The sequence below is a fragment of the Ceratotherium simum genome, chromosome 29 (genome assembly GCF_057802395.1).
Source record: "Ceratotherium simum simum isolate JZ-2026a chromosome 29, ASM5780239v1, whole genome shotgun sequence".
NCBI classification, from domain to species: domain Eukaryota; kingdom Metazoa; phylum Chordata; class Mammalia; order Perissodactyla; family Rhinocerotidae; genus Ceratotherium; species Ceratotherium simum.
Genome location: NC_141928.1, coordinates 14,561,175 through 14,577,081, shown reverse-complemented (window position 1 = coordinate 14,577,081; position 15,907 = coordinate 14,561,175).

Here is a 15,907-nt window from a genome sequence, read left to right as displayed (position 1 = left end):
ATTATACGTATATCAACCAATTAAGGCCATCTTTTTAGATCTCCCTTATTGACCCAGGATCTTTGCACCCCTTCCTCATTCCTCCCTCCTATTCTCTTTTATATTCTCTCCTTTCAAGTGCATCTGACCAATATTTTTCATTAATTTTTCTTGACCAAGTTTTCCTTTTTCAATAATTTTGAGTTCCCATTATCCTTACTTATTTCAAGAATCAGCCGCAATCAGTTATTCAATTTGAAGCAGTCTCAATGTCTCTGCAATTACTTAAGGCAGTAGTGTGTGTGTGCACACATGCATACACGTGCAGGTACCTGCACGTGTTGTGTTCCCCATGAGATTAGGACCTCCCCGATAGCAAAGACAGTTTCTTATCCACCAGACAGAAAATAGATGATGTCTCCTTATTTATTGGACTCTCTCTCAACACAGTGTTCCGGGTCCTGATCACAGCATATAATCAAGAGTTGGCACTCAGGAGCTAGTTGACTTAGCAACTCAGGTCCAGCACTCCAGGTGACCAGCCATAGGCAGTGGAGCTAAGGTTTACTTCTGCGTCTCTGCCCTGGCTTCCTTCCCTTTGTCCCTCTGTCAGCTTTGGTCTATCACTCTTCCTGAGCCTCTTTTTTGGTGCCATTCACCCCAGAAGTAGCTATATTTCCAACATTGTTAACATCCTTCAGTCTGCATATTTTCTAAGAAAAGAAGATCATGTCTCTGTAATGATGTTTATTCTGAGTGGCTTTTGAAGACAGAACTGGACCCAATGTGTCTAAGAATTGGGAAAGCAATTCCTGGCACCGAATAAGGAAGAAACTCAAAAGTCAGAGTTGTCGAAAGGTGATGTCCCCACTCATTAGACAAGGGTAATGCAAAGAGAGTTCATATATCTGGCAGGAATTGAGCTAGATTATATTTAAGGTCACTTAAAACTCAGAGAAATTGTTTAACACTAAAGAGCTTCAGATTCCTCATTTTTAAGACTGAGAAGAGTAATATTTTGTAATAAGGTGTACGTCCAAGTTAGATCCTAGAGAATACACTAGCTTTAGATATTTTGTTTTCATTTTACTGGGCCATAGGGTTTAATATAAATGTCACACTTTCAATTATCTTGGGAAGATATTGATCCTTTGACAAGAAATGAAATCTCAGAATGTGGTAGAAAATTTAATGTTATAAGTGAACCTCTAAAAGTAGAAAGTGTAGATATGATCGTTTGGTGGGAATGCTTCTTTCCTAGTCTCAATCTTTCCTTCCACATGAAGAAAGTTTAATTAATATAACACCCCTGCTTTTTTTGACCCAATTACTCTTTCTGCCCCAGGGAAGATGAGCATTTTATCTGACTAGTAAATTTAGGAAGCGTATATTAGATATGTATCAAAGCAAAAATTGCACCAGGCAAAGTTATAAAGGCAAGGAAGACTTTATTCAAAGCTATTGGAATACAGGAGCGAGGCCAGAACTCAGTCTGGACTGATCTTTGCTGAAAGAAAGCATGGGAGGGCTTTTAAGCACTAGAATGAGCTTGTGGGAAAGTACTAGAGGACATTAGGGAGAAGTCATAGGCCATCTGTGTTTGTTAATGGCTTTATTCAAAGGAAAAATAAACTTCTCATATCTTAATGAGAAGGGGTAATTTTGCAACTTGGAGCAAGGCATCTACAGAGACTGGAAGATGGGGACACCTTCCTTGACGATTACATTTCAAAGGCATGGCTCCCAGATCCTTGAGAAAGATATTCCTGGGTTATAAGACTGGCAAGAGGCTTTTTAAAAGCTTTACACTTCAAAGAAGCAGAGAAATAATCTACAATTATAAGTTTTCTAAGAAAAGATATGTCAGGAGCCTAGAGTCAGGAAGAAGCCTACTGTTTAGACAAGATCAGGGAAATGTTAAGGCCATCTTGGTCAACTGCTTGGCTCAGTCCTCACTCTCCTCTGTTTCTGTATGCCTGGGGATGAGACAACCTAATTTCGGTTCTTTTGACATTCACTCCAAGCTATGTTTTCCAGTGTTGTCTGTATCAGTAATCAAGGCCTCCATCTGTCACTGCATTGTCCTAGTTTACATGCCTCCTCAAAGAACCCCACAATCATGACTGAACCCTACTAGTTATAGGCAGCTTCTTGCAAACACTTCCTTGAGGCAGAAGCATAGCCACCCAAACCTGACTCGAGGGGCTTTTCAAAGTCCAGCTATACAGGTTGCAAACTTTCTATCTATTTATTAGAACCTATTTTAATTCTAAAATATACATGTTGGCATGAGTTTCAAATAATTAAATTTACGGTCATGTGTTCAAATGTTTTTTAAAATTCTAAAGATGAATTATAAAACTTGTAGCTGTTTGTTCACCTGTATATTAATCCGTACCTTACAGACTCCCTTCAGAGACTTCCTCTTCCCCTTTCTTAGCCTCTAATCCTTCCTTTTGTACTATGAAAAAGTGATCACAATCGCATGTCCCTTAACTATGGGGATACGTTCTGAGAAATGTGTTATTAGGAGATTTTGTCATTCTGCAAACATCATAGAGTGTACTTACAGAAACCGAGATGATACAGCTTACTACACACCTAAGCTATCTGGTACCAATCTTGTGGGACCACCTTTGCATATGTGGTCCATCACTTAAACATCGTTATGTGGCACTTGACTGTATAGATAGCTGAGCACAAGGGAATGTGGACATAGAGACAGGTAAGGGGAAAACCTTCTCTTTCCAGAGATCTTGAAAGCCATTTGGCTCTGAACCTGAGGCTTGCAAAGGCCTCTGTCTCTAGGGTGGGGCATGAAATGTCTTTGTCCACATGGAGACAGGCTAGCAGCCGGCTTGATAAGAGTTCCCAGGGAAAGTTTAGGTCTGTGCTATACTTGTTGTTAGTTTCCATGGTATAATTTCCTTTCAGCATTCCTGAATCTTCAATGAAATATTATTAACAAGTATAGCCTTTTCTTTACTATACTCTGGCCACCTAGTAAAGGTTCTGTGTCCATATCTGAAATGAAATGGAGTGGGACACACAGTGTTTCCTTCCCTCTGGCCAGACTGGGAGCTACCAGCAAAAGCCTCTGGCCAGGTCAGATGTGTCAGAGCAGCAAACCCACAAGGGTCAGACGCATGGCTCAGAGGCCTGAGAAGAGGAGTATGTCCCCAATCTATGAGGCAGTTCCTGGGGAAATAATCAGAAAGATCTGGAAAACAAAGAAATGCAGACTTCTGGATCCCATCCTGGACTAGTTGAATTGAAATCTCCAAAGGAGAGGCTCAGGGATTTTAACAGGCTTCTCAGGTGATCTGAGACAACTGGCTCTGTACCATGTTGTACAGTAGCATTTATGAATGACTACTCTGTGACAGGACGTCTATAACTATGTGGTCAAGGGAAGGGAATCTGTAAGCATAGAAAATAGAAAGTATCAGAACTCAGTAGATTTAACTGCACCCTAATTGCCCCTAATGGCCCCCCAACTGCTGTTACCATGTAAAAGTAGACCTGGATACAACTATCAGCACTCCGGGGGACATCTCCAGTCTCCTTGTCACATTTGCCCTCCCAAACATGCTTTCTCCATCATGATTCCTTCTCCTTGGGCCCACTTTTTACTTCTCTCCCCAACCTCCACTGGGCCCATTCATTTTAAGTGCAAACTGCCTAAAGATCACGCTTCATTATACCCTGAAGAAAGATGGACATTTATAAAGACTATGACTCATTAGAAAAGTCAAATTATATTTAATACTCACTCTTTCAGAAGAAAGAACATTTGTAATTCTTTTTAGCAAGTGTACGGGAGGAAGACCTATCCTCTACCCAATCTTTGTCCTTCTTGGCTGGGCTACATATTAAATTGATGTGAGACAGAATAACAGGAGTAAATCAAACAAAGCTTTATAACATGTATACATGGGAGAGACCCAGAAAAAACTGGGTAACTCGCCAAAATGGCAGAGGTTCTCATCTTAAATACCATCTTCAGCTAAAGACAAAGAAGCATGTTGGGGGTGGGGGGAGTTAGCTATGGGAGATTACCAGAAAAGCACAGTAAACAAGAATAACTTTAATATGCAGATTTAAGTCCTTGCCTTCCGCCCTGATAAGAGTTTCCAGAGATAAGGTCATCCCCCCTTCTTCCTGGTACAGAGTGGGAGATACCTTTACAAATGGAGATTTCCCTTATAAATTTAAATGTCTCTTGCAAAGGATAACTTCTACTTTTACTTGGTTTTCAGAGCTTTGATAAGAATGGGCTTAGGGGGCCGGCCCAGTGGTGCAGTGGTTAAGTGCGCATGGTCCCCTGCAGAAGCCTGTTGTTCGCAGGTTCAGATCCTGGGCATGCACCAATGCACTGCACCACTTGTCAAGCCATGCTGTGTCGGCGTCCCATATAAAGTAGAGGAAGATGGGCATGGATGTTACCCCAGGGCCAATCTTCCATAGCCAAAAAGAGGAGGATTGGCATTGGATTATAACTCAGGGCTTATCTTCCTCACACACACAAAAAAGAAAGAATAGGCTTAGCAAGGACCATCCCAGTCTATCCATACCCAGAGTTATCTATGGTGATGGCCTGTCCTGGGGACAGGCCTTCTATCTTAAATTCTTTAAGGCAGTTAGTGTGGGGAGGTCAAAGTTTCTTTCAGAGTCTTTTGTTCTTGAAAATAATCAAGATAAAGACATATATTTTGAGGTGGCGAATTCTGATCCCCCACAAAAGGTTGTTTACAAAAAGATGTTTTATGCTCACCATGAGGAGTCATTAGGAAAATGCAAATCAAAACCATAGTGAGATGATATTACACACACAACAGATGGACAAGAAAAAAATTATTTCTGACACGTTCGAGTGTTGGTGAGTGTAGGGAACAATTAAATTCCCCAACAGTGTGCAAAGGAGAATAACGTGGTTAGTTCACTTATGAGAATAGATTGGCATGTTTTTCCCATACTAAAATTGAATATGTACATACACAGTGAAATGATAATTTGAGCTCTAGGCATAACAGAATAGTTTTACTGCCTTAAAAGTGCTTTGTATTTCACATATTCATCTCCTCCTCCCCTCACCAAAAAAAGGAACCCTGGCAACCATTGATCTTTTAACTGTCTTTATAATTTTACCTTTTCCAGAGTGTCATATAGTTGTAATCATAGAGAAGGTAGAATTTTCAGTCTGACTTCTTTTGCTTAGCAATATGTATTTATGGTTTCTCTATCTCTTTTCATGACTTGATAGCTCATGTCTCTTTATTGCTCAGAAATATTCCACTATATGGACTTAGAACAGTTTGTTTTGCCATTCACCTATTTTTTTTCCAGTTTGGGGCAATTGTGAATTAAGCTGCTGTAAATATTCATGTGCAAGAAGATTTTGTTTCTAATAGTCAAAAACTGGAAACAGCCCAACTGTCCATCAGTAGACAAATGGATAAACAAATTGTGGTATATCTACACAATACAATACTATTCAACAATAAAAAGAAATGAGCTAATGATACATCAACAAATTGGATGAATCTTAAAATATTTAGGCTGAATGAAAGAAGCTAGACCTAAAAAAAAAGCATATACCCCACGATTCCATTTATATAAAATTCTGGAAGATGCAAACTAATCTCTAATGACAGAGAGCAAACCACTGGTTGCCTCCCGAAGGAGGTGGGTCAGGAAGAAACTACTGGCATGATGGAAATGTTCATTGTCTTGATTGGTGGTGATGGTTTCATAGGTGTGGATGTATTTTAACATTCATTATATTGTACAGTTTAGTATATACAGTTCTTTGTATGTCAATTATACCTCGATAAATCTGGGGGAAAAATAGTGTGAAAGTCACAGCAAAGGTAGTAGAAAAAGTTCAGAATCCCTTCCCCCAAAATCAGTATAATTATTGAGTCCAGCCATGTGTCAGCCCCTTTTTAGAGGATTTTCAGTCATTCTCACAAACATAGCGTAGCCAGCATCATGACTTTTTCTTCCCTAGTCCTTTTCTCAAATCCTAAATTCCTCTTCCAGATAAGAGCATTAGGCCTCCTACTTGAATCAGAGGAGATAGTGGAACCTATGCCCTGAGGCCCAGGACTCTCTGTCAGTTCCCTAAGTCTATGGTGATTAATTAACAAACCCATCACCTCACACAGTTACCTTTTTTTCTTTTTGGTGAGAATAATTAAGATTTAGTCTCTTACAACTTTCAAGTACATAATACAGTATTGTTAACTATAGTCACCCTACTATACACTTAGGTCTCCAGAAATTATTCATCCTGCATATCTGAAACTTTGTACCCTTTGACCAACATTTTCCCACCACCCAGTCCCTGGAAAATACCACTGAATGGTTTAGTTTTAAAACATTGACACTACAAATCATGGGTGAAGATATATAACAATGGAAACTCTTATACATTACTGCAAGGTGTATAAACAGATTCAACCACTTTGGAAAACTCTTGAGCAATATCTACTAAAGTTTAAAATACTCAGACCCTTTGACCTGGAAAATCCACTCTTAGGTATATACCCAACAAAAATGTGTACATGTTTTCACCAAGAGATATGTCCAAGAATGTTCATACCAGCATTATTCATAATAGCCAAAAACTGGACCAACCAAACATTCATTAACAAACTGGAGAATGGATAAATAAATTGTGATGCAGATACAATTCTGTATATTCTACAGCAAGGAACATGAACAAATTATAGCTATTTGTAACAACATGAATCAATCTCATAATGTTGAGTGAAAGAAGCATATATATTTCTTCAGCTTAAATCAACATCCACTGTACATTGTGAGGCACTGTTTCAAGCCCATATATAGCAAGTAGCTTGAAAAATATTGAAACTAAGTTGACCTTGCTTTATGAAGCTAGGAGAAGTCAGCCCCCTAGGTATTAGCTGAGATCTGGGCCTCTACCAAACTCATGTCTCAGATAATGCAAGGGACTGAATGTTTATGTCCCCCCCTAAATTCATATGTTGAAATCTTAACCCCCAACATGATGGCATTTGCAGGTGGGGTCTTTGGGTGGTGAATAGGTCATGAAGGTGAAGGCCATGTGAATGGGATTAGTGCCCTTATAAAAGAGACCCAGGGAGATCTTCCTTCCCCTTTCTACTACATGAGGGCACAATGAGAAGACAGCTATCTATGAACCAGTAGACCAGCCTTCACTAGACACCAGTCACCAAACCTGCCACCACTTCGATCTTGGACTTCCCATCCTCCAGAACTATGAGAAATAAATGTTTGCTGTTTAAGCCATCCAGTTATGGCATTTTTGTTATAGCAGCCTGAATAGACTAAAACAGGTAGATATCTCTAGAATCTGTCCATGTCCAATATTTCTGTCTTGGCCTGAAAGAAGCCAAAAAGATGAGCTAGGACCCCCAACAGATCCAAAAAGCTCAGTGAAAACCTAGCAAAATAAACATAAAGAAAGCCATATGTAGTCATATCATACTTAAACTACTACAAACCAAAGATAAGGAGATAATCTTGAAAGTGACTAGAGAAAACAAGACATATTTCACCAAGGGACAAAATGATAAGAAGATAAGAATAATCTCTGAGTTTTTATCAGAAACATCGAAAGCCAGAAGACAGTGGATCATCAACTTTAAAATGCTAACAAAAAGAAAAACTGTCAACCTAGAATTCTATATCCAGTAAAAATGTCCTTCAAATCTGAAGGCAAATGAAGAGATTTTTAGACAGACAAAGGTAAAGATAATTTGTTTCCACCAGACCTGCACTACAAGAAATGCTAAAAGAAGTTCATTAGGTTGAAGGGAAATGACATCAGACAGAAATCTTGATATACAGGAAGGAAAGAAGGGCACTAGAGAGAATAAAAATGTAGATAAATATATAATGAAATTTTAAAAAATAGAGAAAATTATAAATATTTTAATTATATATAAAGTCTTTAAATCTCTTTAGACAACTGTTGACTGTTGAAAGTAAAAATAGTAACAATGGATTATGTGGTTTATAGCATTTGTAGAAGTAAAATATATGACAACACTACAAAAGATAGGGGAGGAATTGGAAATGTACTATTATGAGGTTTTTATGTTATTTGTTAAGTGGTAGAATGTCTTTGACAGGTAGACCTGTGATAAGTGAAAGGGAATTTTGTAATCTCTAGAGTAACCGTAAACACAGAAGCATAGCTGGAAAGTCAATAGAAGAAATATAACAGAATACTAAAAAATAATCAATCCACCCAAAGAGAGGGAGGAGGAAAGAACTGAAGAACAAAAATAGGACAAATAGAAAAGAAGCACCAAAGTGGAATGGTAGGTTTAAACCCAAGCTATCAATAATTACATTAATTGTAATTATATTGACCACCTCCTCTCAGAGATTTAAAAGACAGAGATTGTCAGCCTGGTTTTAAAGAGATCCAAATAAATGTTTGTTTACAAGAAACAGGTTAAAAATAAAGATGGAGGAATTAATAGAGCCAATGCAAATATGCAGATTTTTTTTTTTTTCACTGCAGACTCATGAAACCTTCATTATGGACCAACACTGGTCTACAGGCTAACATTTGAGAGACATTGGTGTCGAATACATCAGAGCCTGGGAAGTAGTTCAAAAGTTATGTAGTCTACAGTTACTATTTTATGTTGGTCCTGGAGCATATGTGATGGGTGCTGCCTCAGCTCACCTTGAAGCAGATGTCTGACAACATTCTTTTCTCAGCACAAGTCCTTGTTAAGCCCTTTGGACTCATAAAGGGATAATAATAATAATTACTATCATTTAGTGAGCACTTACTATGCGCTGGTTGTTGGGTTAAATTCTATACGTGTATTATCTTTTTCAATTTCCGTAAGAACCCTACAGTAATGGTACTAATATTATTCCCGTTTTACATGTGAGGACCCTGAGACTTAGCGAAATTTTGTAACTTGCTTAGGTCCTCACCGTTAGTTGAGTTATGGAGTTAGGATTTAAAATATCTATCTGACCCAAAACCCTGCTCTCACTGCTACAATGAGTTGCTTGACTGACAAATCTGAATAGGACTCATCGATACTCAATTGATAATAAAAATCATTCATAGATGAGGCACCAAACAGAGAATAATATTTGGGGAATAATAATAAATAAACGCTGACTATTCTTTGCTTATCAAAAGTTCAACTAAAGGACAAATTACTCAAGGAAGATTGCCCAGAGGACATGCAGCTCATCCATATTTCCTTACAAATCTAAAATCCTATACATTGTCAACCCAGATCACTGGCGACCTGAGCACCTGGACAGCATTATTTTTGCCTCCAAATTATTGCTTATAATGAATTTGTACGCACTGATGTGATTGCCAAAAGCCTATATTCAGGCTGATTAGAAGAAAGTGCATGCAGCGTGTCTGTTCTTAGAAATGCAGATGTTAGTATTTCACCTAAGCAACTATTTTAATTTTGTCTTTGTTCACAGTGAACTCTGTGACTGATCAGAAATCTTGGAGCCAAATTTGAGGCCCACTCATAGCAAGGGTGATTATAATCTGCATTTTCAGTCATTCCTGGCTCAATTTTATGTCCGCACCCCTATTTATTCTTTTTGTTGTTGTTGTTCCTCTCTAACCTCATGTTCAGTTTATCTTACCTCATATTTTATATGTTCTTCTAAGCTACCTTAAGCTCTTCAGAAATAATACTTAGTATAAATATAAATAATTTTAAGTCAGAGAAGAAAATCTACCAAAATGTGGAAACAATAATTTTCTCTGGGTAGTGGAAATATAGATTTTTAAAATTTGCTTTTTCAGAAAGAGTCCCAACTCTCTGACCATAAACATTACTTCTTTTGTAAGTATGAAAATATATTTTTAATTACAGACAAACTGTAAAATTCTATTTATTTTTGTTTGTTTTGAATATTGGTAAAAGTGTAGACCATTAGTGAAGGTTGAAGGGGAAGATGGAGATATTTGTGAGGCGAGGGAATGTGATGTTTAATTTTGTGTGTGAATTTGGCTGAGCCATGGTGCCCAGATATTTGGTCAAATATCATTCTGGATGTTTCTGAGAAGGTATTTTTTGGATGAGATTAACATTTAAATGGTGGACTTTGAGTAAAGCAGATTAACCTCCACAATATGGTTGGGTCTCATCTAACCATTTGAAGATCTTAATAGAACAAAGACTGACCTCCCCAGAGCAAGAAGGAATTATGTCAGCCAAGGATTGCCTTTGAACTAGAACTGCAAATATTCCCTCAGTCTCCATCCTGCCTATCTATTCTGTAGAAATTGGATTTACCAAGCCTCCACAATCACATGAGTCAATTCCTTAAAATAAATCTCTCTCTCTCTCTCTTTCTCATATGTATACACGCATCCTGTTGGTTCTATTTCTTTGGAGAACTCTGAGTAATACAGAGATATTCCATGTTCATAGATTGAAAAACTCAATATTATCAAGATTTCAATTATCCTCTAGTTGATCCATTGCAAGAATCAGCAATTTTTTTTCCTGTAGAGAGTTATATAATAAATATTTTAGGCTTTCTAGTCCATGTGGTTTCTGTCACAACTCCTCATTCTTGCCATTGTACTGCAAAAGCAGCCATAGAAAATGCATAAACAAATAAGCATGGATATGACCCAATAAAACTTTATGGACCCTGAAATTTGAATTTTATATAATTTTCGTGTGTTACAAAATATTATTCTCCTTTTGATTTTTTCAACGTTTTAAAAATTTAAAAACCATTCTCAGCTTGCAGACTGTGCAAAAATAAGTATGGGCCAGATTTGGCTACGAGTTATAATTTGCCAACCCTTGATCTATTGACTTAATGCAATCAATCCTGATTAAAATAAGATAGATTAAAGAATGGATATAGTTACTGATATATGGATAAGTCTTAAAGGCAAGTATAATAAAATGTTAAAGCTTAAATCTAGGTGGGTGGTATAAGGATATTTACTGTAAAATTCTTTAAACTTTGCTGTATCTTTGAAAATGTTTGCGGTAAACTATTGGGAACAAAGGGCTGACATTAATAGTTTTGTTGAGAATATTTCACAACTGAAATTCTCAATTATTTCGGGTGAGAGTGTAAATTTGTATAAACATTTTGTAAAATAGTTTGTCTACATATACTAAAGCTAAATATTGCTTATCCTAGTACTCAAAAATATCACTTCTATGAGTACACCTGAGAGACATAAGTACATATGGCCCACAAAAGGCATAGTTGAGGATGTTCTTATCAGCTTTACTCAGAGTAGCCAGAAATTGAAAGCAATCCATATGTCCATCAACAGAAAAATGAATAAAGGATGGGTTATTTGTTTAATGAAATGTTATACAGCAATAAAAAGATCAAACTTCTCATATATGCAACAGCATGATTGAATCTGACTGATGTAATGTTGTGCTAAAGAAGCCAGATACAAGAGCTCTACTATGTGATTCATTTTACATGAACTTTAAAAATCGACAAAGTTAACCATATGGTGATAAGAATCACAAGAGTGGTTACCTCTAAGAGGATGGTGCCTCAAAAGGGACAAGAAGGAGCCTTCTGGCTTGATGGAAATGTTATATAGCTTGATCTGTAGGGTAGTTACATGGGTGTGCATATGGAAAATTCACTCAGCTGTGCACCTCAGATTTATGTGCTTTACTGATATATGCCATGAACCTATACAATTTTTGGAAACTGGCTAGTAGCTCTGCGCTTATAGATGGAGCTGTCAATATTGAGTTTCACTGTTGGATGACCTGGCTGGGAAAGCGTTGTTGAGGAAGGGACCCCCAATGTCGGTATCTTTAATTCTCTCCTGTTTGGCCAGTCAGATTCCAAAGAAAATTCTTAGAATATTCTGTATTCAAGATAGAGGTCTGGCAACAAAATCTGTATAAAGGGCTGCGGGTTTCAGCATTTGATGTGCATAGATAGTCATGTAATCCCCCGTTTTTGTATGATGCACTAATCTGAGCTATATGTGGCAACTCCCAGTCTTAACCATCTCCAGAAAAGAAATCTCCCAACTTCAGCTGGGATAGGAGAGGGGCAGTATGCCAGTAGTGTGGAGTGAAAAGGGGGAATCTAGGGATCCAACTTCTTCTGAAACAGTTTATTTCCCTTTCACTCCCAGATTCAGAGGTTCCAAGGGCTTCCAAATTGTGGGTCTTTGGAGGATTGTTTGGTGTTGACAAGATTGATTCTTTTACTATTTTTACTACCAGTTTAGAATTGAGCATTTACATGTCTGTTAACTCAGTTATCACTGTCAAAGAAAAATTATATTGCACAGAGTGAAACAAACAAGGAAGACTTTATTAAGACTATTGCAATAGGGGAGAGAGATTGAACTCAACTCCACTGAAACAAAAGGCAGGGAGGATTTTAAGAACTGGAGTGAGCCAATGGAAAAGTGATGGATAAGGTTGCTCAATGTGATAAGACCATCTGTGTTTGCTAATTGGTATCCATTGAAGTTAGGGTCCTATCCTCCCAGAGACTGGGAGACAGGTGTGCTATCTTGATGATTACATTTCAAAGGGATGGCTTTCAGGTCCTTGAGAAAGACATTCCCAGGTTTTGAAACTGGTGAGAAGCTGAGAGAAGATTTACATCTCAAGGGGGCAGAGAATAAATTTAACATTGAAAGTTTTCAAAAGTAACGTGCTAATAAAATGGAGGTCAGGAGTCCATAGTCAGGAAGAAACTATATAAAATTTAGTCAAGTTGAGGGCAACATTAAGACTGTGTTGATCACCACTCCCTCATCCATGTGGTTTTACATTTCCAAAATTTTGTTACTATGTTTGCTTTCCATTCTTCTCTGTCTTTGTGTCTTGTTAAAAAATCACTTTATTTTTACTAGGGTTTTAGGAGCAAGAGAAATTAGATACATGACTTCAATATAATTTCTTTAACCAGAAGCATTAAATTCTGTAAGAAAGATATGTTGTATACCACTAGACTGTTTGTAGATGTGGACAGAGGCAGCTTCTGGATTTCTTTAAAGGCAGAGCTTAGGAACAGGAACCTTGTTGCAAGGGGGCAGCTAGGAAATTTATTTACATAGAAAGTGCATTTTTGCCATGGACTATGGTTACAAATTAGTGCAAATAGCCTAAGTCCTTAATGTTACCACTTACCATGAACAAAGATGTAAAGCTTCCAAATTTTTCTTTTTAATGAAGCCATGACTGTACTAAGTTGGTCTGTTATGAGAGATATGAAGGGGAAATTGGGCAATTGTGAACGTTAGCACTAACAAGGCTCTAGGGAACTCTTTCCCGTGAGTCCTTGTCTGTAGATGCTAAAAGTAGAGCCCTGTTCAGCCTCCTCCTGGTATCGGCCTGAGAGCCAGCAGCTCCCCGCTTCTGAGTGTCCCAGCTCAGGTTTCAAAATACAAATACAAAATACTTCAAAATTCCTGAAGATATGGGTTGAGTTAGGTCAGAGTATCATGTGTCGTAGATCATTTTAAATACTTAGTACAGAGCCTCTTATTTCTGGTCTTCTCTGTTCCAGCTGATGAACACAACTATAATACTCCAACCTCCTCTTCAGATCTGGCCTTGGCTTGGCTTTGCAATCCGTTGTTGAACACTTGGGCTCCTCATCTGGAATCCTAGTCTCTCTCTTTCTCTCTCTTCCCCCCTACACTTGTTTATAACCTTAGTTTAGAAATATTACTTTTGTTTCTAGTTATTTGCCATCTGTATTTATTATTCTTTTTTTTTAATTGAGGTAAAATTGATATACAACATTATGTTACTTTAAGGTGTACAACGTGATTTGATATTTTTATATATTGTGAAACGATCACCACAATAAGTCTAGTTAATATCCATCACCAGTCATAGTTACAGAATTTTTGTATTTATTAGTCTCAACTCTGAACTCTGATCCCAGTTAATCTTATCACAAAGTTTGTGAGGAAGAATCAGAGCTCTTCCCTCCTTCCTCAAATATTAAAGTCATCTGCAATGCCTTCTTCTCAGTTACCAGGGTAAGAGTAAGAAGATAAATTTGAGTCAAACAGTTGCAGGTTGGCAGGTACTGTCTTTGGAATACTCTCTCCACCATGTCCAAGCCATCTCTTACCGGTTGGCAGACACAGTAGATGAAGAAGCAGCAGAGGTAAGTAAAAGGTCTTCATCACCCTGAGATAACAGACGCAGAGGTTGCCCTAAGGTTCTGGAAGTACCTCATTGTTGTCTCTAGGATATACAGAGTTTTCTAAGGCTATAGAGAGTATGGATGGGAAATTCTTGTAGAGAAAGGAAGAACCAAAGAATAGGGCAAGAGATGTTAGCACAGGGACCTTGAGTAGAGAAAAAAGAACAATGTGAAAACTGGGCTTATAATGGAACTTTTTGGACCCTTTTTTGAAGGTTTGGGAAATTTTCTGATGTTAACTGGTTGGTGCCATAGACTGAGGGGCCTTTATAGGAATAGTCTGATCAAAGCATTATGCATCAACAGAGATGATGAAAGAGATGCAGCTCTTCCCTAGTGTAACTTGTACTATAGTACCCTTGAGAGCCTGAGTGGAAATGAATGAACTTACTGAAGGCAGGATCTGAATGTCAGGAAAACATGGAGTTCTCTACCAGTCTGTATCCCCCTCCTCTTGAAGAGACACACAATTGGTTGAGTCTTAAGAGAATCTCTTGCTATCCAGGATGCAGTTATTAAAATGTGTCCAGTCAGAGGGGTCTAATCTTTGTGAGGCATCGTATTCCCCACCAAGAGATGGAGTAGGGGAGAAAATAACTTAGCTTGTGACTTTCTGATCTTTCAGAAATAAGTTATATAGCTCTAGGGTATGTTCTACAATTAATGTAGGGTTCAGGAATAGATAAATATGCAACAGTTCTCAGATATTGCTTTTGCTAAAGCTTAAAGTACTAACTTAAAAGTATGAACAATACTTCAGTAAATCTTCTATTGATTTAAAGGTAGGTTTTTCTTTGTGTGTAGAGTTTGAATAGAAATCTGGAATAGGAACATATCTAGATCTGTAAGATATTGATAACAAAAAATAATGACAAAAGGAAAGATAGCTGACTCAGCAGAAAGGGTACTAGTTGGAGAGCCTGGATACCCTGGATCTTGTACCATATCTTCCTCTAAGGCACAGGGTAAACTTTTTCAATAACTTCACTTTTCTGAACCTTAGCTTATTTATCTGTGAATGAAATGGAAGTGTTGAACTAAATGAATTTTTCTTAATTCCTATTGAGCATTAAAATTCTTGAGGAGGGTTTAATTTTAGTTTTCATTTTTAAATACAGATACCCAGACTATATCTTAGAAAATTTAACTCAGTAGGTCCAAGGATTCTGTATTTTTGGCAACCATCTCAGTTGATTATGATAAATGGGTCCATAGACCAATGCTTGGGGACCTATGGACTAGAGGATTTTATAGTTTCTACTAGTTCTTAAACTTTATTATTCTTATGTAAAATAAAGTATGCAAGATAAGAAGGGCAAGTGAGGCTAAAGATATGAAACTAGGACTATTGAGGGATTAAATAGAAATGTGGTGATATAAAATCACTTTCTATCTGTGTTGATTGATGATGATTCAGTCTCTGACATCCAATGCGATGAGTTTGAATTCTGTTATCCAATATTTACAAATTGTGGGTCCTTGTATGAATTACTTAAACATCCTTAGCCTCAGTTTTCTTCTCTATACAATGGTAAGAATAATAATCTCTGCTTCCTACTGTAGTTAAGGATTAAAGGAGCCAATCTGTATGAAGTGCTTAGTAGAGTGCCTGACATATAAGATGGCTAGTAAGTGTTAATACAGGACGATGATGATGCCAATGACATAAACTCAATCTCAGGGAAAATGCAAAACTCTGTATTCCCTATTTTAGGAGAAATGCTAAGGAAAA